Below are 26889 nucleotides of genomic sequence, written 5' to 3' on the forward strand. Positions count from 1 at the left end.
ATGTGGTGTATTACATTGATTGATTTGTGGATATTAAAAAATTCTTGCATCCCTGGGATAATGCACAGTTGGTCATGGTGTATGATCTTTTTAATATGTTGTTGGATTTTGTTTGCTAGAGTTTTGTTAGGGATATTTGCCTCTATGTTCATCAGTGATATTGGTCTATAGTTTTCTTTCTTTTTTTTTTTTTTTGCATCTTTGGTTTTGGTATTAGGGTGATGGTGGCCTCATAGAATGAGTTTGGAAGTTTACCTTCTGCAATTTTCTGGAAGAGTTTGAGTAGGATATTTGTTAGCTCTTCTCGAAATGTTTGGTAGAATTCAGCTGTGAAGCCATCTGGTCCTGGGCTTTTGGTTGTTGGAAGATTTCTGATCACAGTTTCGATTTCCATGCTTATGATGGGTCCGTTAAGATCTTTTATTTCTTCCTGGTTCAGTTTTTGAAAGTTATCCTTTTCTAAGAATTTGTCCATTTCTTCCAAGTAGTCCATTTTATTGGCACATAGTTGCTGATGGTAGTCTCTTGTAATCCTTTGTATTTCTGTGCTGTTCATTGTGATTTCTCCAATTTCATTTCTAATTTTGTTGATTTGGTTCTTCTCCCTTTTTTTTTCTTGATGAGTCTGGCTAATGGTTTGTTTATCTTATTTTATTTATCTTCTCAAAGAACTAGATTTTAGCTTCATAGATTTTTGCTATGGTCTCCTTTGTTTGTTTTTCTTTTATTTCTGTCCAAATTTTTATGATTTTTTTTTCCTTCTATTAACCCTGGTGTTCTTCATTTCTTTTTTTCTAGTTGCTTTAGGTATGCAGTTAGGTTATTTGATTTCTCTCTTATTTCTTGAGGTAAGCTTGTATTACTATGAACATTCCCCTTACCACTGTTTTTAGCAAACCCATAGGTTTTGGGTTGTTGTGTTTTCATTTTCATTCGTTTCTATGCATATTTTGGTTTCTTCTGTGGTTTGTTGATTATTCAGAAGCAAGTTATTTAGCCTCCATATGTTTGTATTTTTAATAGTTTTTTTTTTTTTTTCCTGTAGTTGACATCTAATCTTACCACATTGTGATTAGAAAGGATGCTTGGAATGATTTCTTTTTTTCTTTTTTGAATTTATCAAGGCTAATTTTATGGCCCAGGATGTGATCTATCCTGGAGAAGGTTTTGTGTGCACTTGAGAAAAAGGTACAATTCATTGTTTTGGAGTGAAATGTTGTATAGATAACAATTAGGTGTAACTGGTCCATTGTACCATTTAAAGTTTGTGTTTCCTTGCTAATTTTCTGTTTAGTTGATCTATCCATAGGTGTGAGTGGGGTATTAAAGTCTCCCACTATTATTGTGCACTGTTAATTTTCTCTTTCATACTTTTTAGCATTTGTCTTGCATATTGCAGTGCTCCTATATTCGATGCATATATATTTATAATTGTTTTATCTTCTTGGATTGATCCTTTGACCATTATATAGTGTCCTTCTTTGTCTCTTTTCATGGCCTTTATTCCAAAGTCTATTTATCTGATATGAGTATTACTACTCCTCTTGCTTTTCATTTCCATTTACATGAAATATCTTTTTCCAGCCCTTCACTTTGAGTGTGTATGTGTCCCTTGTTTTGAGGTGGGTCTCTTGTAGACAGCATACATAACTGTCTTGTTTTTGTATCCTTTCAGCCAGTCTTTGTCTTTTGGTTGTGGCATTCAGCCCACTTACATTTAAGGTAATTATTGATAAGTATGATCCTGTTGCCATTTACTTTGTTGTTTTGGGTTCGAGTTTATAAACCTTTTCTGTGTTTCCTGTCTAGAGAAGATCCTTTAGCATTTGTTGAAGAGCTGGTTTGGCGGTGCTGCATTCTCTCAGCATTTGCTTATCTGTAAAGCTTTTTATTTCTCCCTCATATTTGAATGAGATCCTTTCTGGGTATACTAATCTGGGTTGTAGGTTTTTGCCTTTCATCACTTTAAGTATGTTCTGCCATTCCCTTCCAGCCTGAAGAGTTTCTATTGAAAGATCAGCTCTTATCCTTATAGGAATTCCCTTGTGTGTTATTTTTAGTTTTTCCCTTGCTGCTTTTAATATTTGTTCTTTGTGTTTGATTTTCGTTAATTTGATTAATATGTTTCTTGGGGTGTTTCGCCTTGGGTTTATCCTGTTTGGGACTCTCTGGGTTTCTTGAACTTGAGTGGCTATTTCCTTTCCCATTTCAGGAAAATTTTCAACTATTATCTACTTTAGTATTTTCTCATGGATTTTCTTTTTGTCTTCTTCTGGAACTCCTATGATTCGAATGTTGGGGCATTTAACATTGTCCCAGAGGTCTCTGTGGTTGTCTTCATATCTTTTGGTTCTTCTTTCTTTTTTCCTCTCTGCTTCATTTATTTCCACCATTTTATCTTCCACCTCACTTATCCTATATTCTGCCTCAGTTATTCTACTGTTGGTTTCCTCCAGAGTGCTTTTGATCTCAGTTATTGCATTATTCATTATTGATTGGGTTTTTAAAATTTCTTCTAGGTCCTTGTTAAACTTTTCTTGCATCTTCTCAATCCTTGTCTCCAGATTATTTATCTGTAATTCCATTTTTTTTTTCAAGATTTTGGACCATCTTTATTATCATTATTTTGAATTATTTTTCAGGTGGACTCTCTATCTCTTCTTTGGTTTGATTTGGTGGGTATTTATCATGTTGCTTTACCTGCTGAGTATTTCTCTGCCTTTTCATCTTTTTTAGATTGCTGTGTTTGGGGCCTTTCTGTAGGCTGGAACTTTGTGGTTCCTTTTTATTGTGGAGTTTCCTCCCTGTGGGTGGGGTTGGACGAGTGGCTTGTCAAGGTTTCCTGGTTAGGGAAGCTTGTGTCGATGTTCTGGTGGATGGAGCTGGATCTCTTCTGTTTGGAGTGCAATGAAGTGTCCTGTAGTGAGTTTTGAGGTGTCTTTGGGTTTAATGTGACTTCTGGCTGCCTTTATTTTAATGCTCAGGGTTATGTTCCTGCATTGTTGGAGAATTAGCTTGGTATGTCTTGCTCAGAAACTTGTTGGCTCTTGGGTGGAGCTTGGTTTCTATGTATGAATGGAGGCTTTTGGATGAGCTCTTGTCAATTAATTTTCCCTGGAGTCAGGAGTTTTCTGGTGTTATCAAGTTTTGGATTTGAGCCTCCTGCCTCTGGCTTTCAGTCTTATTCTTACAGTAGTCTCAAGACTGCTCCATCCATACAGCATCAATGCTAAAACATCTAGGTTAATGGTGAAAAGAGTCTCCACAGTGAGGGACACCCAGAGAGGTTCACAGAGTTACATGGAGAAGAGAAGAGGGAGGAGAGAGATAGAGTTGACCAGGAGAAGAGGGGGGATCGAAAGGGGAGAGAGAAATCTAGCCAGTAATCAATTCCCTATGTACTCTCCACAGTCTGGAACACTCAGAGAGGTTCATGGGGTTACATAGAGAAGAGAAGAGAGAGGAAGGAGATGCAGGTGACCAGCAGAAGAGGAGGGAGAGTCAAAAAGAGAGAGACCAATCTAGCCAGTAATCAGTTCCCTAAGTGTTCTCCACGGCCAGGAACACCCAAAGAGATTCACAGATTTAAGTAGAGAAGAGAAGAGGGAGGGAGGAGATAGAGGTGACCTGGGTGAGATAAAGGAGAGTCAAAAGGGGAGAGAGCAATCAAGCCAATAATCACACTCCTAAGTGAAAATGGGTACTGATGATTGGATTCTTAAAGGTACAAAACTGATAACAAATACCAAAAAGCAAAGATTAAAAAATTCAGAGTAGAGGTTAGGCTCTCAAAAATGCAATATTTAAAAAAAAAATGCAAAAATTTATTAAATATATATATATATATATATATATATAATATGAAATTTGCTTTAAAAATAGGGTCTTATTTTTGCAAGGTAATAGGTTTTAAAAATGAAAATTAAAGGAGTAATAAAGAACTTAAAAATGCAAAAATTTAAAAAAAAAATTAAAATGATAATAGTAAAATATATCTAGGTATTACTCTGGAGCTGTCAAGGGCCACGTGGGGTCAGTTCAGTTTCAGATAGTTCCTTGTTCCAGCTTATATGTCTTTTCAAGGTCTATAGGCCCTTTCCAATGTAGTCAATGCTAACTACAGGGTTTTACTCTGTTGCACCTGTCACTTCCAAAGTGGTTCCCTCTTCCCTGTTTATTTTGTCTTTCTCTGTTTTCAAGTCTCTTCAGTGTCTAATTTCTGCCCTGACACAAGGGGACGAAGGTGGTCAGTTATTCAGGCTCACTTGTTCAACTGTGCTGTGGAGAGGGAGGAGCACTGCAAACAAATGTAACTGGCGTGTGTGGGGAGTGCTGGCAGTGTCTGGGCCACACTGGTTTTGACCCTGCTCACAGCGTGTGTACTGCCCCGGTCTACACTGTTTAGGCTCCAGGCTGCTCTGTGGGGGAACTGTCTAAAGCGGGCCCTGGGTTGCATGCACTTCCCAGATCTAAGCTGCTAAGTTTCAGGTTCTCGGATACTCCACAAAGGCACAGACTCGGTTGGGCCTGTGTTTTGTGCCCTTCCTGTCAACAGTCCAGGATCCCAGGAAGACTTGGTTAGCAACTCGGAGCCTGCTCACAGTTTGGTGGAGGATGATATCTCTGGGGCCAAGATTGCCCCTTGCCTTCTGGCTAAGGCTGCCGCTGCCTGCCTCTCTGCATCCGGCCGGGAGATGGGCAGTCCACAGCCGGCTAGCTCTCCTCTGGTATTCGCTTAATCCTTTGTTCTGTGAGCAAGCCAGGTTGTGCCTTAGGTTAGAGATTTTCGCGGGAAAGCTCTCTCTCTCTCTCTCTTTTTCTCTCTTTTTTTTTCTCTCTCTGGCTATCATTCAGTTTGGGTTGCTGTCTCACTTTAGCTCCCTTAGATTCTCCTCAGGGCTTTCAGGCCCAGTCCTTAGAGCGTCTGGGCTACTTCTCTTCTGGGAGTTGCAGTTAGGTGTGTAATCTGTGGGACTTTTTTTTTTTTTTTTCTTCCCCCCAGTTATGTTGCCCTCTGAGATTCCAAAACTCCACACAGACCCACCAGAGAGGGTTTCCTGGTGTTTGGAAATTTCTCCTTCATGACTCCCTCCCTGGGACAGGTCTCCATCCCTAACTCTTTTGTCTCTCTTTTTATCTTTTATATTTTGTCCTACCTCCTTTCAAAGACAATGGGCTGCCTTTCTGGGTTCCTGGTGTCCCCTGCCAGCATTCAGAAGTCGTTTTGTGGAATTTGTTCAGCGTTCAAATGATCTTTCAATGAATTTGTGAGGGAGAAAGTGATCTTCTCATCCTATTCCTTTGCCATCTTAGGACTGGCCCACAGATTCTTAATGAAAAAAAGAAAGAATATGCCAATATATTCATTTCCTTAATTATCTTGTTTGGTTTTATGATGCCTTTAAACATTTTGAATTCTGTTTTGTTTGTTTATCATGCTTTCTTTGCTCTATGTACTATTATATATGAAGTTTTTTGTTTGTTTTTTTCTTTTTTTTGAGTAACTGACAAATTTTGTGTATCCCATTAAATTATTTTAGGGACAGGCTGGTAGAAGCCAGCTCTATTGTTACTTATATCTAAGTTCTCAATGCTTAGCCAAGTACATGCCATAGGAGAAACACACACATTTTCAGAGAATAAATGAAATGAGTCATAAACTTCAGGGTCAGAAGAGAAGCATCTATTCATGAAATGCTATCCAGGAGAGTTATGGAGTCATCTCTGTTGGAGTGACATAGCCTGAGACTCAGCACTTGAATTCCATAACATTTTTGGGGACATTGTTTACAATGAACACTAAATAGGAATTAATTAGAAGAATGGTCAGAGATCATGGCAGAGTTAAGGTCATTGATTGTTTACTCAAGAGCTTTGCAAATGATGCATTTTATAAACAAATTAATTTTAACTTCAAAATGGTGCTTATTATTTGGAAATTTAGAAAATAAATTAAAATATTTAGTACAGTATCAAGATTTAGGATGGAAAATCCCAGATATAGATAATGAGTCAAGTATACACATTTGCTTCTTATTTGATCTACTCATTACTGTCTTCACATGAAAAGCTTGCTAAGCTATTAATCTTCATTAATAAGCTCTATTTCAAATTACAGCAAGTGCTATCACATGTGTCTAATGTTCTATGAACAATGGATGGTATAGATGTAATTCTGTGAGCATTGTTATAGTAAATACATTTCAACTATGAAAACTTTTTGTTTTTTAAAAGCTCATGACATCTTACGGACAGATTGCCTTTTTAAATCATACGGCATTTATAAAATTGTGGCAAGAGTTGCAAACATCTCGGTAATTTTTTTGTAAATTAATAATAAAAAGAAAGAGATTAAAGAACATGGTTGTTGTTCAGTTGCAGCTGGTGTCTAACTCTCTATGACCCCATGAACTGCAGCATGACAGGCTTCCCTGTCCTCCATTATCTCCCTGTGCTTGCTCAAACTCATGTCTACAGAGTCAGTGATCATGTGCATGTGTGCTAAGTAGCTTTAGTAGTGTCCAACTCCTTGCAACCCTATGAGCCACAGCCTAACAGGTGCTTCTGCTCATGGGATTCTGCAGGCAAGTCCTCCTCCTGAGGATCTTCTGGACCCAGGGATCAAACCCATGTCTCCTGCATTAGCAGGTGGATTCTTTGCCACTAGGACCACATGAAAAGCCCATAGTCAGTGATTAGGTCATTAAAATAAATTTAAAAAAAACCTAAACAACTCTTGGATCAAAGAAACTTCTCTTTGATGAAATACATTGAGACTGGACTTTCTTTAATTTGTCATGTGTATTTTATTTATTTTGCTACATTAAGCTTATATTTAGGTAAAAGAAATTCTCTGAATTTCAAAAAAAATTCAGTTCAGTTCAGTCACTCAGTCCTGTCCCCCATAGACTGCAGCAGGCCAGGCTTCCCTGTCCCTCACCAACTCCCAGAGCTTGCTCAAACTCATGTCCACTGAGTCAGTGATGCCATCACCCTCTGTCATCCCCATTTTCCTCCTGTCTTCAGTCTTTTGCAACATCAGGGTTTTTTTCCAATGACTCAGTTCTTTGCATCAGGTAGCCAGAATACTGGGGCTTCAGCTTCAGCATCAGTCCTTCTAATGAATATTCAGGACTTATTTCCTTCAGGATTGAATGGGTTGACCTTCTTGCAGTTCAAGGGACTCTCAAGAGTCTTCTCCAACACCACAGTTCAAAAGCATCAATTCTTCGGCACTCAGCTTTCTTTATAGTCCGACTCCTACATCCATACATGACTACTGGAAAAACTATAGCTTTGACTAGACAGTCCTTTGTTGACATAGTAATGTCTCTGCTTTTTAATATGTTGTCTAGGGTTGTCATAGCTTTTCTTCCATGGAGCAAGTGTCTTTTAATTTCATGGCTGCAGTCACCATCTGCAGTGATTTTGGAGCCCCAAGATATAAAGTCATTTACCCATCTATTTGCCATGAAGAGATGGGACCAGATACCATGATCTTAGTTTTTTTAAATGTTGAGTTTTAAGTCAGCTTTTTCACTCTCCTCTTTCATTTGCATCAACAGGCTCTTTAGTTACTCTTCACTTTCTGCCATAAAGGTGGTGTTATTTGCATATATGAGGTTATTGATATTGCTCCCTACAATCTTGATTCCAGCTTGTGCTACATCCAGTACGGCATTTTGCATGATGTGCTCTGCATATAAGTTAAATAAACGAGTTGACAATATACAGCCTTAAAATACTCCTTTCCCAATTTGGAACCAGTCCTTTGTTCCATGTCCGGCACTAACTGTTTCTTCTTGACCTGCACACATATTTCTCAGGAGGCAGGTAAGGTGGTCTGGTATTCTCGTCTCTTGAAGAATTTTCCACAGATTTTTGTGATCCACACAGTCAAAGACTTTAGCATAGTCAATGAAGCAGGTGTTTTTCTGTAATTCTCTTGCTTCTTCCCTGATCCAGCTGATGTTGGCAATTTGAACTCTGGTTCCTCTGCCTTTTCTAAATCTAGCTTGAAACATATGGAAGCTTTCAATTCACATACTGTGAAGCCTAACTTGAAGAACTTTTAGCATTACTTTGCTAGTGTGTGAAATGAGTGCAACTGTGCTGTAGTTTGAACATTCTTTGGCATTACCTTTCTTTGGGATTGGAATTAAAGCTGACTTTTTTCCAGTCCTATAGCCACTACTGACTTTTCCAAATCTGTTGGCATATTGAGTGAAGCACTTTAACAGCACTTTAATCATCTTTTAGGATTTGAAATAGCTCAGCTGGAATTCCATTGCCACCACTAGCTTTGTTCATAGTGATGCTTCCTAAGGCCATCTTGACTTTGCACTCAAAAATTTTAATTGTAATATTTTATGCTACAGTCTCTATATCCTCTAGGTATTTTATTTGAAGTTGGCAATTTTATTTGGGTATATTATTTATTATTTTATTGATGTTCAAAATTAGTTTCTAGTAAAAAACTACCATCCCAGTGTCATCTATGCTTTGTGTGCTAATTAATATGCAAATTTTAATGTATGTTCCTTTCTTAAATCTAAAATTGTATTAAGCTTTGCAGTTCATAATGATATTTGTCTCTTGATTTATGATTAAAGCAGGTTGCTCTTATTAATATACTTCCTCTAGGCAAGGACAGAAGTATAGCTATATTTCTTAAACTGTAATAAAAGAGAATGGTGAAGGTTTGATTAATGTTTCATTTTTTCATCTTTGAAAAATGATAAAACTATATAAGCATGCCTTTAGGTTGAGTATTTATATTCTTGAATAAATAACCAGCATATTTATTCCTTTATCATAAAATAAATGTTTTTATCATTCACTGTTATTCTATACTATAAAATACATTATTTTCAAATAATGAATGTATTTTTCAAATAATATGGGGAAGTGATATGATACTGGAGAAATTAAATGTAGTCAAAGTATTATTAGTGACCTAGATCTGCCTAGTGTTTTATTACAAATGCTTCAATTTGGTTCAAAAAAGACAGAGGAGGGAAAATCCATTTCTGGATGTTAGAGGATATAGAAAACTGGTCCTCCAATTTTATTCCCAAATCTCCATCTTCTTCCTTATAGATATGTGAAAAAGAAAATTACAATTGGGTTCAACCTTCATTTTATTTGCTTCTTTCAAAAAAGTATACATTTTCCAGTTTTATTCTCACAGAATATTGGAATTTCATAATAAAAAATGCTAATATCACTTTACTCATTTTTTTAAATGTAGGGAGACTGAATTCAGAGCAAGTTCTGATTCTCTAATTATCCTCCAACTCAAGGGGCTGAATCCTTATGTAGTGCATCCCGCTAGGATGTAGTACATGGTTTTCTCCTACAACACACACTTAGCACTGCCACACACCTCCAGTGACTGAGAATTCTTCCTATTCTGAGGAAGTCAGTTCCATCCATCCTTGGAAGGCTTTTGATATGGGACTGTAATGCAGTCAACACAGGTCAGTCTTGACCCCATTTATTCTCGGGTTTTTTTTTTTTTTTCTCCTCCATTCTGGACTGCAGAGAAAGTGTGCGAAAATTTTTTCTATTTTCCCTCCGAACACCTCACTGGTTGTCTCACTTCATTTTATATTTCCTAGTCCTTCTCTTCAGTATTTTTTAATTTTTTTCTTAATCTTCACAATCCATTTTTGTTTTCTATACATTCTTAACTTGTCATTATCCTTATCTTTCATTTAAATTTACTGGGCCACTTCTATGTACCTGACAATCAAGTCACTAGAGAAGCAAAAGTGAAAATTAGACCAAAATCTTGCTCATATGAACTTTTGTTCATTCATGTTTTCTGTCAGTTTTTACCTTATTTTCCATCATTTTCTTTCCACTCTAACAGAAACTAACAAATAGACATAGTTTAAAACTCTGAATAAGCAGAATAAAGACTGTATTTACTTTTCATATAAGGAACATCATGGAAATACTAGTATGAGTTTTAATCTGAACACAATTTTATAAAAGGCCAAATGTGCTTGGCTAGGTCTAAACTTTTGCATTTTTTTTTTTCATTTATTTTTATTAGTTGGAGGCTAATTACTTTAAAATATTGTAGTGGTTTTTGCCATACATTGACATGAATCAGCCATGGATTTACATGTATTCCCCATCCCGATCTCCCCTCCCACTTCCCTCTCTACCCGATCCCTCTGGGTCTTCCCAGTGCACTAGGCCCAAGCATTTGTCTCATGCATCCAACTTGGGCTGGTGATCTGTTTCAACCTAGATAATATACATGTTTCGATGCTGTTCTCTCAAAACATCCCACCCTGACCTTCTCCCCACAGAGTCCAAAAGTCTGCTCTGTACATCTGTGTCTCTTGTTCTGTTTTGCATATAGTGTTATTATTAACATCTTTCTAAATTCCATATATATGTGTTAGTATGCTATAATGATCTTTATCTTTCTGGCTTACTTCACTCTGTATAATGGGCTCCAGTTTCATCCATCTCATTAGAACTGATTCAAATGAATTCATTTTAATGGCTGAGTAATATTCCATGGTGTATATGTACCACAGCTTCCTTATCCATTCATCTGCTGATGGGCATCTAGGTTGCTTCCATGTCCTGGCAATTATAAACAGTGCTGCGATGAACATTGGAGTGCACGTGTCTCTTTCAGATCTGGTTTCCTCAGTGTGTATGCCCAGAAGTGGGATTGCTGAGTCATATGGCAGTTCTATTTCCAGTTTTTTAAGAAATCTCCACACTGTTCTCCATAGCAGCTGTACTAGTTTGCATTCCCACCAACAGTGTAAGATGGTTCCCTTTTCTCCACACCCTCTCCAGCATTTATTGCTTGTAGACTTTTGGATAGCAGCCATCCTGACTGGCGTGTAATGGTACCTCATTGTGGTTTTTTTTTTTTTTTTTTCTCTCTCTCATTGTGGTTTTGATTTGCATTTCTCTAATAATGAGTGATGTTGAGCATCTTTTCATGTGTTTGTTAGCCATCTGTATGTCTTCTTTGGAGAAATGTCTGTTTAGTTCTCTGGCCCATTTTTTGATTGGGTCATTTATTTTTCTGGAATTGAGCTGCAGGAGTTGCTTGTATATTTTTGAGATTAATCCTTTGTCTGTTGCTTCGTCTGTTGCTATTATTTTCTCCCAATCTGAGGGCTGTCTTTTCACCTTGCTTATAGTTTCCTTTGTAGTGCAAAATCTTTTAAGTTTCATTAGGTCCCATGTGTTTATTTTTGCTTTTATTTCCAATATTCTGGGAGGTGGGTCATAGAGGATCCTGCTGTGATTTATGTCAGAGAGTATTTTGCCTATGTTCTCTTTTAGGAGTTTTATATAAACTTATGCATTTAAAATGCAATTGGACATAGAAGAGATGATGATTAATGCTTTGAAGAGCAAATTATAAATTTCAGTGTAATACGAAAGTCGAGGACTACTCTGATTTCAGGCCATCTATGTGGAAAACCTGCTCTATCACACTGGTTTATGTTAAAGATTGTCATGAGATAATCTTGTTTGTGCTCATTGTTTCCAATAAAGATACTCGATAATGCTTAAAGTGATTAATTGGAATTAATTAATCAATAGATGGCCTGAATTCAGAGTAGTCCTCAACTTTTGTATTATACTGAAATTTATAATTTGCTCTTCAAAGCATTAATCATCATCTCTTCTATGTCCATTTACTCAGACACCATGTGAGTACTGAATTGAAACATGTATTGATTAGCTGTTTTGCATCAGATCCTATGTTGAATGCAAAGTCAGTTTGGTCACTCAGTCATGTCTGACTCCCTGTGACCCCATGAACTGCAGCAAGCCAGGCTTCCCTGTCCATCACCAACTCCCAGAGCCTATACTCAAACATGTCCATCGCGTTGGTGATGCCATCAAACCATCTCATCCTCTGTCGTCCCCTTCTCCTCCCGCCTTCAATCTTTCCCAGCATCAGGGGCTTTTCCAATGAGTCAGTTCTTTGTATCAGGTGGCCAAAGGATTGGAGTTTCAGCTTCAGCATCTGTCCTTCCAATGAATATTCAGGACAGATTTCCTTTAGGATTGCAAAAAAGAAAGCTAAAATCCTAAATTTAGTTTTACTCTTTATACAATATTTTTGCATTTTAATATTTTCAACAAAAGTGGAGCTTTATTTAGTTATTTTACTTAACATTGAAACAAACTAAGGGTATTTAAAAACTTAGTATTTAAAACTAAGATTTTAAATACTTTCTGTACATCAGACATAAAAGATAGCATAAATAAAATTTAATATGAATTTGATGGGCTTCCCTGTTAGCTCGGATAGTAGAGAATCTGCCTGCAATGCAGGAGACCCAGGTTTGATCCCCGAGTGGGGAAGATTCCCTAGAGAAGGGGTTGGAAACCCAATCCAGTATTCTTTCCTGGAGAATCCCATGGGCGGAGAAGTCTGACAGAATCCATGGGGTCATAAAGAGTCAGACATGACTAAGCGACTAACACTTTCACAATTTTTGTGAATTTGATCATTCCAATATCACTTCTTATTCCTTAGCTATGATTCAGGAATCCATCAAATTTGATCTGTCATGAAAACTTAAAATTAAATAATTTATCCAAACCTATAAGGGCCAAATCTAATCAGATGGAAAGAGATCTTGACTTTTTCTTGCCTTCTACTGGACAACGGTTTCTTCCAGAAGGTTCTTCATTAATGAGATTTCTAGACTGAAGGTCAGCAACATAAATTCTTCAGAAAGGAAGATGATCTTTCTTTTATCTGGACTGTGCTCTGAATACCATCCTTTGCTTAAAGGCAAAAGTAGAAAATCCACCAAATTTGAGTTTCAAGTTAGAGAAAGTAATTTGAAGGAAGATTAAGATTAAAGCTACATTCTCTATTTGTCTGAAAGAAAATTTTAAATCTTCTGGGATAACCAAACTTCTTTTTTTAAAATTATGAATATTGCTGCATGCCTTCCAGCTAACATTGATCACTTTAAAACCCTTCTCTTACAGATTCCAGTGGTCATAACTAATTGACTAATGTTTTAATATTTTCTTCATACTTTTTTTGGGTCAAGATTTAAGTGGAAAGTGTGAAGCTGTCTACAGAGGATAAATTAAACAACAAAATTTACTTGTCAAACTCTGGACTACTAAATGGTTAGATGTGCAAACATACATATGTGCATGTGTGCTAAGTGGCTTAATCATGTCCAACTAATTACGCACCTATGGACTGCAGCCTGCCATGCTTCTCTGTCTATGGGATCCTCCAGGCAAGAATACTGAAGTGGATTGTCCTGCCCTCCTCCAAGGGATCTTCCCAACTCAGTGATCAAACCCATGTCTCTTGCACTGGCAGGTGGGTTCTTTGCCATTAGCGTCAAATGGGAAGCCCCCGAAGATGCATAGTAAAAGATAATCTCCAGATAATCTTAAACTGGAAGAAACTTTGTAGGTGAATATTTAGTAAAATCTGATTAATTAAAAATATGATGCAGGGGCATTATGTAACTTTTCCAGAGCTAAAAATATGTCACCAAACATCTGTAGCTACTACCCAGACTGACCTTTGAATCCATAATTTTTGCCTACATCATGCTGCTTTTCAATGCCTAAAATGTCATAAAAGGAATGAAGAGTAATAAAATTTACAATTTTGCAATTACAAAGAATACAATTTACAAATTTCTGAGTTAAAAATACATAAGTGGCTATACTTTTCTGAGGGTGTCTGTGGTGGGCAGAGTATGATGCCTGTGTTTGTGCTTTATTTCACTTAATGCTTATGGCAAAAATTATTTGTGCTCCTCATATATGAAGCCTTCTCTTCCTGGGCACACAGAGACTTGTCCCAGGTCTCTTATAGTTAGTTGTTGCTCAGTTGCTAGGTCATGTCTGACTCTTTGCAACCCCCTTCTCCTCTTGCCCTCTGTCTTGCCCAGTATCCGTATGATCACTTGGGGCCAGTACTCTGTAAAGAGAAATAGCACATGCCCTGTTAGGCTGGAACACAGGTTCAAGGATGAACATCTCTATACATGTATTTCATATGGTGAACCTGAAAGATGAAAGAACCCTCATTCACCCTCAGATGGCAGCCATCTAATGTGAAACATGTGGAGTGAGCAAGAGATGCATTTTTCTTGAATCACCTCACCAGTATTTACACATTTCTTTTCACTAAATTGAAATCTTGTCTAATCTATTACTTTGCCCAGTTGAACTAAGTTATGTTACTCCATTTTATAGGTAAAGAAACAGAAACTCGAAATGTTCATGGGAAATGCTCATCTGCATAAACTACTGATACTGAAGAAAACAGTGACGCTATTTCCACTGTGGACAGTGACTGCAGCCATGAAATTAAAACACACTTGCTCCTTGGAAGGAAAACTATGACAAACCTAGACAATGTTTAAAAAGCAGAGACATCACTTTGCCATCAAAAGGTCCATGTAGTCAAAGCTATGGCTTTTCCAGCAGTCATGAACAAATGTGAGAGTTGGACCATAAAGAAGATTGAGAGCCAAAAGATTGGTGATTTCATATCGTGGTGCTGGAGAAGACTGTTGAGTTCCTTGGACCGCAAGGAGATCAAACCAGTCAATCCTAAAATAAATCAACCCTGAATAGTCATTGGAAGAACTGATACTGAAGCTGAAGCTGAAATACTTTGGCCACCTGATATCAAGAGCCAACTCATTGGAAAAGACTTTGATGCTAGGAAAAGAAGGCTGTGGCAGGGGATGAAATCATTAGATGGCATCATTGACTCAATGGACATAACTTTGAGCAAACTCTGGGTGATAGTGAAGGATAGGGAAACCTGGCATGCTGCAGTCCATAAGATCACAAAGAGTCAGTAGGATGCAACTAAACAGCAACAATGGAAGGAAATGGATACAATGTCAAACAGCACAGATGCACCAAAACCTAAGCTATTATTTAAGTAAACTTAAAATTCCACCTTATATCACTATCATGCTAAATGCAGAAAATTCAATGTAACTAAATCCAAGTAAAATTTGTTACATAGATGTTTTGACTTAAATTTGTTTGTTGAGAATTTCTATAAACCTGCAAGCTCTTGAATACTATAATTTTATAGAAATTATTTGAAATCAGCATGACTTTTTTTTTTTTAATCAAGATTGTGCTGGGTGTTCTTGCCCTGTCTATTATCTTGTTATTAATACTTTCTCCCAAAACTGGTAGAACTTTATAGACAGAATTGGAGAGAATGAACTGAAATCTGGGGAGGATATATGTGTTGTTTTCCTGCTAATTAATAAAGATTACCTCTCATTTTGTCATGACTTTTATATTTTTTCACCAATGTTATTTAAGTGTACAGGTATTGCAATATTAAATTTATTCATAATTATTTCATAGGTTTGTTGCTATTCTATTTTTTAAATATTTCATTTTCCATTTGTTTGATGCTAATAGTAGGTAGAAACAAATTTGTTTAACATGAATACTTTTTAAAATCATGAATAATCATCACAAATAAATTTAAATTCACTTATTGCATCTAATTCTTGTAAATGGAATTCTTAGCATTTTCTATATATAACCATGTCATCTGTAAACAAAAGCTGATTTTCTTTCTTTCCCAAAATTATGCTTTTATTTTATTTTATCCTAAAATGAATTGTTAGGACTTTTGCTACAATCTTAACTTGGAGAGAATAAAAATCTTGCCTTGTATACAATGTGTTTTTTAATGTCTTCTTTGTTTGTTTTGATGGGTGGAGGGCAGATACTCGTTATTTCACTATGGAGCAAAATGAAAGATGTGACCTATGGATTATTTATAGATTTCCCCTTACAGGATGAGGAAGAGCCCTCAATAGTCCTCTCTTTAGAGTATTTTCTTTATGAGTAGCCTTTAATAAAGTTTTTTGTTTTTTTTTTCAGTATCTTTTGAGAGGTTCTTCTTTATCTTATCATTGTATTGAAGCATAATGATTGATATCTCAATGTTAAATTAAACATAATTCCTGAGAAAAATTCATCTAGGCTATCTCACTTAATCCTTAGAATTTTGTGAAATTATTGTAACTACCATCATTTTATAGGCAAATACAATGAAATATCAATATATCAACTATGTCCCCATTTCAACTATCTTGTGGGGAATTAAAAGATGCTACAGATTTAGATGCTGGAGAAGACTCCTGAAAGTCCCTTGGACAGCAAGAAGATCAAACCAGTTTTTCTTAAGGGAGATCAACCTAGAATACTCACTGAAAGGACTAATGCTGAAGCTGAAGCTACAGTATTTTGGTCATCTGATGTGAACAGATGACTCACTGGACAAGTCCATAATGCTGGGAAAGATTGAAGGTAGAAGAAGAAGGGGACATCAGAGGATGAGATAGCTGGACAGCATCACCAATGCAATGAATATGAACTTGGGCAAACTCCAGGAGATGGCAAGGGACAGGGAGGCCTGACGTTCTGCAGTCCATGGAGTCACAGATTCAGACATGACTGGGTGACTGAATAGCAGCAGCAACAATAACGATTTAGAACTAATTATTTAAATTTTCTGATGAAGAGAGTGAAAATAATATGTTTGTATTGAACAAACATTACAGATGAGTTAGAGAAGATGAAAATGTGAGGAAGGAAACAAAACTACTGAGAACCTACTATGCAATGAACTGTAATAGCCTATTATAGGAAAGCGCAATTAAAGGTAAAAAAAAAAAAAAAGAGGCACAGAGAGGCAATTTTCCTTTATGTGATTCTAATTTAAAATGTCTTGAGCAAAATGGCATGATGGCTTGTTAACTTAGTATGGCCTCTTAATTGCACCTTTCACATAATTTGCCTAACTTTGACCTGAATCTATGGTAGTCACGTTAAGCATGTAGACTTACACAATGAATTGCTAGTAAATTGATTAATTCTGTAAATCAATCAATGGGATTACTCAGAAGATTCAACAACTCAGGGCTTTAATTCTGTATCTGCCCTGTTAAATGAAGTGGGCAAGCTTTTCAAATTTACTTCTTTGCAGACAACTCCTTATCAGCTAGAAACAGATGGGCTGATGGATAGTTTAATCAAACAGTCTAACAGATGCTAAGAAAATTCATCATCAGTGAACCACAACATTGGAATAAATTGATACTTTTTGTCTGTTTTACCTATTGGGACGTTAGTCAATCATCAACAGACTGGTTTCCTTTGAAATGTGCCAGGAGAGAATTTCCAATTAGGGACACCAGCAAGCATAAACTAGCCTAACTGATGACAAGCATCTTAATGACATTAGGTGTAAAGATCAAATAATATTGTCAAGCAGATCAACAGAGTTCAGTTCTCAATAGGACAGAGGTGGGAATTTACATTCATCTTATTGTGTAGAAGACAACATCCTCATTTGGGTGAAATATTTACAGTCATTTTGGATTTAAGCCAATAACTTTGTCATTCTCACCCTGCTTCCTGATCATTAAAGGGCTGTAATTACAAACCTGTGGGTATTTTATGAGGGTTAAAATGCAAGGGTAGTTATGTAACTATATAAATAAAGTCTGACAGAGGATTTATATCTCTAGACCTAAAGCTAAATATTGATATAAATACAAGTGTGTGTTTTTCTGGGTGAATACAACAACAACAAAAAGATATATACACAAATGTATGCATTCTACCCCTAATGTATGCATTCCAGTCAACTAGCACACCTAAAATCTAAACTTTGGTCCCTAAATACTACTGTGCAATAAAAGCAAACATGACTAATTCCAGAGCTCAGGCTAGTACAGGATAAGCCTGAAATATCAGGTTGTGCAAACAGTAGGAATGTAAAATATAGAAATATAAATCAAAGTAGCAAGAAATATGAAATTTTTTGCTAAAATATTTAGCACTGCAGAATTTAAAAGTTACATTATTTATAACTGCAACAAGCAATACATCCTGTATCATTAGCGTATGTTCTTATCCAATAAATATCCAGTTCCACAGAATAACAGTTACATATTTTATGTGTCAGACTGAGGAATTTGTCTAGGATATAGTTCATCCATTATCTCAGACATTTAATAAATGTGAATATTGAGTCTATATAATTAAATGAGCTTAAAGTGATCAGCTCCTGAATTTTGACATATAATCCTAAATTAATTCGATTTTGACATCTGTTACAAAAAATAAAGGCCACTACAAAAATTAAAGAAAACAGAAATAATAAATCAAATATAAAATGTTCTATTGCTATGTTAAATACATAAATTATTGGTCTTATGAAGAATGTCATGCAAAGGAGCCACTAGAGATTATGAAAATATATTTAGATATTAAAAATTATAAAATTGTGGAGACATGACATAAAAACTAAACAATGTGTAGGTTCTAGAAGCTGGGAATCTCTCCAAACTATGTAGAGGTATAATTATCGACAGAAAATATCAGAGAAAAGATAGGAAGTCTAGTGAAATTTCAAGGATAGACCTTGAAAAATGGAGATTATTTTTCAGTCGTTAAGTCATGTTCGACTCTGCAACCCCATGGACTGAAGTATGCCAGGCTTCTCTGTTCTCCACTATCTCATGGAGTTTGCTCAGACTTCAGCCCATTGAGTTGCTGATGCAATTGGACCATATCATCCTCTTTCACCCCCATCTTTACCTTGAATTTTGCCCAGCATCATGGTCTTTTCCGAAGAGTCAGCTCTTCACATCAAGTTACCAAACTACTGGAGCTTTAGCTTCAGCATCAGTCCTTCCAACGAAAATTCAGGGCTTATTTCCTTTAGGACTCACTGGTTTTAAAAATGGAGATTAATTAAGATAAAATATAACCAGATTGATCTGAGAAATGATTAAAATTAACCACTGTAGTGGTTAACTGTAATAATTAAAATTAACCAATGTATTAAAATAACCATAATACTTATTCACTTTTCAATGTGTTATACCTTATGTTAAATTCAATAGCATGTTAATTATAAGAATTGATAAGAGAATTATCTAAAATGGATCTTACAGGACTTAGAGAAAGTATGACTTCTCCACATCTCAGTCCAGATGAAATCTGAAAGTTGATCACTTATTGTCTGAACTCAGGTATCCAGAACATCTGCCTATTATTTCAGAAACTCAACACACTTATCTGACCCTTATTCTAAAATAAACCATGTCAGCCTATTTCTTGAGAGCAAATATTTCATTTTTTGTGTCAGAGTCAATCTTAATTCCTGACAGACACTTAACAACCTTGTGGTTTTGCCTTTATAATCCCCTGACTCTTTCTCTTTCCCAGAACACTCTTCCAATTTTATCCGAATCTGTGTCTTCTGGATCACAAATCCTAAGACCAAATAAAGACCTAAGACCTTCTTAAGCTCTTCATCCTTTGCAGCCTGGACTGATTATTTGATTATTATTTGATAGTAGGTCATGACTGAGTTGAGTTGAATTGTAGAACAACCTGTTTGGTGTCCAGATAACTGCTTGATGGTGGTGGGGAAACCTCTCCTCGAATGTATGTGAATAGGGATTTGGGATCTGGACACTGTGAGCTTCCTAGGTGGCGCTAGAGGTAAAGAATCTGCCCATCATTGCAGAAGACGCAAGGGACATGGTTTCAACCCCAGAGTCTGGAAGATCCCTGGAGGAGGAAATGGCAACCCACTCCAATATTCTTGCCTGGAGAATTCTACGGATAGAAGAGCCTGGCAAGCTACAGTCCAGGGCTACAGTCCAGGAGGCCACAAATAGTCAGACATAACTGAAAAACTTAGCACCACCAGCACTTTTATTAATGGCATAATAGAAAAGTGACTTAAAATAATTCTTCTTTGTATTCACAAATGGGAAGCCCTTGCATACACACACACACATTCATATCCATACAAACACAGAAAAAGAGAGACAGAGAAAGAGGCAGACACACTGAAGGGAAGAATTATTGTAGACATTATTAAACCTGCAGTGGTTTAAATGAACGTTTGTTTTGGTATCAGAAGAGTATGGATTCCAAGATAGTCTCTGATATTACATTTCATATTTTCATATTTTCTGACATCTATATTTAAAAATTTCCTGACATCTATATTTTGCTATTTCCCCTTTTCTCCTTTACTCTTGTCTTATCCCCAACTCTTACCTATAGTTAGCAGAGTTATTTTTTTTTAATTGGAGGATAATTGCTTTACAATATTGTGCTGTTTTCTGCCAAACATCAACATGAATCAGTGGGAATATAAATTGATACAACCACTATAGAGAACAATATGGAGATTTCTTTTTTTTTTCTTTTTCAGTATGGAGATTTCTTAACAAACTAGGAATAGAACTACCTTATAACTCAACAATCACACTACTGAGCATATATCTTGAGAAAACCATAACTGAAAGAAACACATATACCTTAATGTTTGTTGCAGCACTTGTATATAAGAGCATAGAAGCAACCCAGATGTCCATTGACAAAGAATGGATGTGGAGTTAAATATTTTGATGGGATAGAATTAAATAGGTAAAACTAAAATTAAGCACTACAAGACTAGAGGGCTGCATATATGTATGCTCAGTTTACAAAGACATGATCATGGAGTCAGTTAGCATATTTCTGACCATAAGAATATAATAAATTCATGTAATAACTGAAGTCTATATCCTCCTGAGAATTGGGAGTGATACAATGATACATGCTCTACATATCTTGGAAAGAATAGTTGTAAAAAGAGTTAGAGATTCTAATGTGCAAGCTATCAGAATTTAGGAATTCAATCTATAAGAATCAGTAATATAAGCTCAGAATCCAAGCACAGATGGACTTGAGAACAAGATTGAAATAGAGGATGGGGAGCATTTGCCAGGGAAAGAATCTGATTAAGGAGGATGTGAACCATTTAACACTAGCAAAAAGGGATAGATTAGTTAGCATAAGCAATTTGAAAAGTGACCATTAATTTAGATCCACAGTCAGTGTACTCTGTTTTGCTTTTTTAGTTCATTTTCAATGATAACAAGGTGAGACAAGGTAGAAAGAGAGAGAGAGAAAGAAAGTGGGAGGACAGGAGGAGAAGAGAGAGTGACAGAAGCAGACAGAGAGAGACAGAGAGACAGAGATATCAAGGAAATTTAATGTTTCAGGAGCCTTAACACCTGCTATCATTTTCAGAGGAAAATAGTAAGTAAGATGGGCTTGGGTACTCTTGTAAAGTGTTTTGACCTATGTTCTTATTTCTAAATGAGGACACTTCTGTGAGAAAATCTTAGAATCTCTTTCCATCTGATGCAAATTGACTTTTATGTAAATTATTTATTATACCAACATGAAGAGAGATAAAAATCAAGTAACTCCAGATGAGGAGGATACAACAAAGACAGTTGAATCTGTTAGAAATCACTATTGAACATAGTATGCACGAATGCACTTGTAAACGTGGCACACATGTAAGTATATGTAAGATGTATACAACTAAATCTAAATATAGGTAGATATCTCCATCATAGAAGAGTTAAAAATAGACAGGTTGGGTTCATAATTAGGAAAGGAAATTGCATAGGGAGCAAATTTATGAACAATTTAGAGTGATCAAGACAACAACAAAAAAATCTACAAACCCAATGACCTTACTCCAACTATCTCATCCTCTGTGGTCCCCTTCTTCTTTTACCCTCAATTTTCCACAGAATGAGGGTCATTTCCAATGAGTCACCTCTACACATTAAGTGGCCAAAATATTGGAGCTCCAGCTTCAGCATCAGTCCTTCCAATGAATGTTCAGGGTTGATTTCCTTTAGGATTTACTTGTTTGATCTCCTTGGAGTTCAAGAGACTCTCAAGAGTCTTCTCCAGCACCACCATTGGAAACTGTCAGCTCTTCAGCACTCAGCCTTCTTTCTGGTCCAGCTCTCACATCCATAACTAGCATTCTCACACCCAAACAGTCTACACAAAGATACATTTGAAATGGATTAAAGAGCTAAATATAAGATCAGAAACTACCCAGAAATATAAGTGGATTAGAATTCAGATGCAAATACTATCAGAATAAAGTTCAAATATGTACTAGAAAGAGGAGAAGACTGCGCCATGAAAAGTGAAGGTGAAATCGAAAGTTGCTCAGTCATGTCCAATTCTTTGTGACCCCTAAATACTCATGGTTGGTGCCAAATACTGTTTACTGCATCCACCAGTAGTAGCTCTATGGTGCTCGGTTATGTCATGCTTAGTGAGGTCAGATATATTATTTATTTATTTAAGAAATATACAATTCAGTGTTTATATATATATATAACACAGTTATTATACTAGTTATAAACACAATATTATTTAGTAAATATACAATCCAGTGTATATCCTTCTCGATGGGGGCGTGACATCCTGAATGTTTACTTATAATGTAGGCATAACAATCATTCTCCTCTATCTTGTCATTAACATAGGTTCTCAAACTTTCTGATGGGGTATAGTTACATTTCTTTCATTATTGTTGATTGCACATTCACAGGTCAAGGGCCATTTGTATTACATGTGTGGCTCTTATATACAGCTGAATAAAAAAGACTCATACCTCTGCTTTAGTGTTTTGCAGACCAAATAAAATCAACCCTTGGGATACAATTTTTCATTTTCAAAAAGAAAAAAGACCAGAAACTAAAACTCTTAGAGGAAAACACAGACAGAACAGTGTATGACATAAATCACAGCAAGATCCCCTATGATCTACCTCCTAAAATAATGGGGAAAAAAGTAGATAAGGGGCACCTAATTAAACTTAAAAGCTTTTCCACAGCAAACAAAACTATAAGCAAGATGAAAAGCAACCCCGAGGATTGGAGAAAATAAAAGCAAATGAAACAACTGACAAAGGATTAATTTCCAAAATATACAAACATCACATGAAACTCAATACCAGAAAACAAGCTATGCAATCAAGAAGTGGGCTATACAAACATCACATGAAACTCAATACCAGAAAACAAGCTATGCAATCAAGAAGTGGGCAGAAGACCTAAACAGACATTTCTCCAAAGACATACAGATGGCTAATAAACACATGAAAAGATGCTCAATATCAGCCATTATTAGAGAAAAGCAAATCAAAACTTCCGTGAAATATCACCTCACACCAGTCAGAATGGCCAATATCCTAACATGTGCAAACAATAAATGCTGAGAGGGTGTGGGAAAAAAGGAACTCTCTTGCATTGTTGGTGGAATATAAATTGATATAGCCACTATGGAAGACAGTATGGATATTCCCTAAGTCTAGGAATAAAACTACCAAAGGATCCACCAATTCCACTATTGGGCATATACCCTAAGAAAACCATAACTGAACCAGTGTTCATTGCAGCACTATTTACAACAGCTAGGACATGGAAGCAAACTACACGTCCATCAACAGAGTAATGAATAAAGAATCTGTAATACATATAAAGAATGGATTATTACTTGTTCATAAAAAGGAAAACATTTGAATCAGTTCTAATGAGGTAGATGAACCCAGAGCCCATTGCACAGAGTGAAGTAAGTCAGAAAGAGAATAACAAATATTGTATATTAATGCATATATATGGAATCTAGAAAGATGGTACTGATAAACTTATTTACAGGGCAATAATGGAGATGCAGACATAGAGAACAGACTTGTGGATGCAGAGAGGGAAGAAGAGGGTGGAAAGAATGGAGAAAGCAGCATGGAAACATATACATTACCACATGTAAAATATATAGCCAGTGGGAGGCTGTGTGATTCGGGTAGCTCAACCCCATGCTCTGTAAACAACAGTGAGGTGAGAGACGGAAGGGAGGTTCAAGAGGGAGAAAACATATGTATACCTATGGATGATACATTTTGATGTATGGGAGAAGCCAACACAATATTATAAAACAATCATATTTTAATTAGAAATAATTTTTAAAAAATTAAAATAAAAAGAATTTTCCAGTTTGTTATGATCCACACAGTCAAAGGCTTTCACATAGTCAATAAAGCTGAATATGTAGATGTTTCCCTGGAATTCCCTTCCTTTGTCTATGATCCAGGGAATATTGGCAATTTTATCTGGGGTTCATCTGACTTTTCTAAATCCAGCTTGTACATCTGGAAGTTCTCAGTTCACATACTGCTGAAGCCTAGTTTGAAGGATTTTGAGCATATCCTAACTAGCATGTGAAATGAGCACAATTGTACAGTAGTTACAAGCATCGTATACAATCTTTAGTTCTTTTTCTTTCTCTTACTGCTGTTACTACTGTGATGTTTCCATTTGCAACCCACTGTTTCTTCTTGTCTATGCCCCACATAGTCATAACTGGTTCAGCTTCATATAATAGATTTTAAAAAATGGAAAAGGTCAAAATTTTAAGTATTTGCTATCACAAATTCTTGGCTTTCTTTTTAATTAACTAGCTTCTGTTAATGGTTCTGCTAAGACAAGTTTTTAGATTAATGTCTACCTTTAGAGTAACAAATTCTTCCTAATATCTATAATTTGTCATGGAAACAACCTTCAAATTCACTAAATGCTGACTGCAACACATAGCAATAAATGTTTGCAGATATGAGTCTACCTATGTTTCACAGTGATTAGAATACAAAATAGTATTGAGTTCAGAAATTAAATGTCTTTTTGCAGGAATTCAGTGCAGTCAGACTGCAAAAGAAAAAAGATGGCACAGATTTTATATTGGTATTTGAAGTGACTGATATATTGACAAGATTTCTAAACAATCCAAGATATTTCAGAGACAAGTTTCTTTGACCAGATACAAGCATTCTCTTTTGAGTATTTCATTAGCTATTCTGACTCAATTTTTAAATGATATATTTTTGTTGGAGTTGGAAGGTGGAATCATTTAAAATCAGTAATTAGATAACAAATATTATGGTTAACCTGAGTTACAATATTACACGGGGTTTTTAAAGTTCTGGTATTTTATAATTTTCAAAAAAAAATCCTCAATAAACAGCCCATCTAATTTCCTTTCAACACAAAGCAGGCATCTTTTGTCTTAAGGACTTTAGTAAAGTGATGTATTTTCCTCAATGCTATAGATGAAAAGGAGATGAAAGGGATAAAAGTGGGAGGAGAAGTGGAGGAAGTGGTAAAAGCATCTAAACCAGAGATCAGAAAACTTTTATGTATAGAATATATTTGGTGGTTTTCTTTTCTCTTTCTTTTTTTTTTTTTAAGTTACATGATTTCTGTTGTAATTACTCAACTTTGTTGTTGTGGCAAGAAAGCAACATAGGCAGCATGTAACCCAGTAGGCATGTCTTGCTACAACAAAAGTTATTTATAAAACAGGGAACAGACCGGATTTAGTTTGGGGGCAGTAGTTTGCCAAACTTCCATCTAAGCTTTGGTTTCATGTACCCAACAGAAAAGTTGCAAACCAACTTTAATTGATTAATGCATCCAAGTTGTAACTGATAATTTTAGCAATATTTATTACCTATAAAAGATGTATAAAAACAACTGAATTCTTCTGGACTAGAATTATACCTGAAGGCTCCAAACCCTTTTTATTTGGAATATGTGTAACTAGCATAAACATAGTCTATGTTTAACAAATGCTATGGATTGTCTTTGCATGTTTTAGTTGAATATGATTGTGTGAGAGTGGCTTGTGAGCTTCTTAATCTTGGTTTCAGGAAAAGAAATTGAAATTAAAACTCCACAGTAAAAGGATAAGAGTTATAGGCAGTCTTGAGACTATAACTATTTTCTACAAAGTACACATAAAGTTTGAGAGATGAAGGGGATCATTTGGATTTCTTTGTTAATCTCATCATTTCACAGATAAAAATCAAATGGCAAATTAGTCAAAAGTTAATATTAGAATATAATTTACTCTAACAGAAAGAAAATACTGTTTATCAACAGTTTTGATGCTTGAGGACAAATGTAAAAAAAAAAAAATCATCCACTTTGGATGATTCATACTTAAATGTTTAAGCATGAATTAGTGTAAGAAAATTAATGCTGGAGAAACTAAAGGTTTTAAAAATATATTCTAACTCTTCATCCTAAAATGATATCTCCAGCCTAATTTCATCTGTAAGCAATATATCTCTTTTTTTTTTCATATTACTATTACAACTGACTAATTTTCTTTGCTTATATAAAGGCCACTTTGCCCTCTTCTCCTTCTCAGGGATTTATTCCAGCAAATACAGCCTTTCTGCTCGTCTCCCTCTTTCATGGATTGTTCCATCAGCAAAGAGATATGTTCTAGGGAATCCCATTAAGAAAAAAAGAGAGAAAACATTAAAAAAAAAAAATAAATCCTTCCCTTGAGCTCAAGTCCACCTCCAGCTTTTACTGTAACTCTCTGCTCCTCTTCACAGGAAAATACCTTAAGGGAGTTGATAATAGTTACTTCCTCTACTTTGATAATCAAATAATCTTTCTGTTGGATTCCATGACACCACACAGCCAGGATTTTCCTGCTTATTCATTGGCTTTCATTCTCTGCCTCTTTCATTGAAATTATTTTTCCAGTTCACAAGTAAGTATTTAAGTATCATTAGACTTAGTTTTTGTATTCATTTCTCCCATCTATACATATCCCTCAGGTAAATTAACTGAATTTCATGGCTTTAAATAGCCTCTATAGATGGATGACTTCAAATCCATAACTTTGGTCTTCTCCCTTGAGCTTCAGGCCAACATCTTTAAAGGCCACCCTGGGGTTTCCAGTTAAATGGCTGATAGGCCTAGAAAAATTCTTGATTTTCTGCCCCTTCCATCACCTATATTCAACCAGTAATGTAGAATTATTTTTAATATATCAATGTTTCTTAATCCAGGCCTCAATAATTGTTCCCTACAATCACATCTCAATGGCTCAGAAGGTAAAGAATCTACCTGCAACGCAGGAGACACACGTTCAATCTCTGGGTCAGGAAGATCCCCT

This window comes from Cervus canadensis, chromosome 5 (assembly GCF_019320065.1).
Source record: "Cervus canadensis isolate Bull #8, Minnesota chromosome 5, ASM1932006v1, whole genome shotgun sequence".
In the NCBI taxonomy this organism is placed as follows: Eukaryota; Metazoa; Chordata; class Mammalia; order Artiodactyla; family Cervidae; genus Cervus; species Cervus canadensis.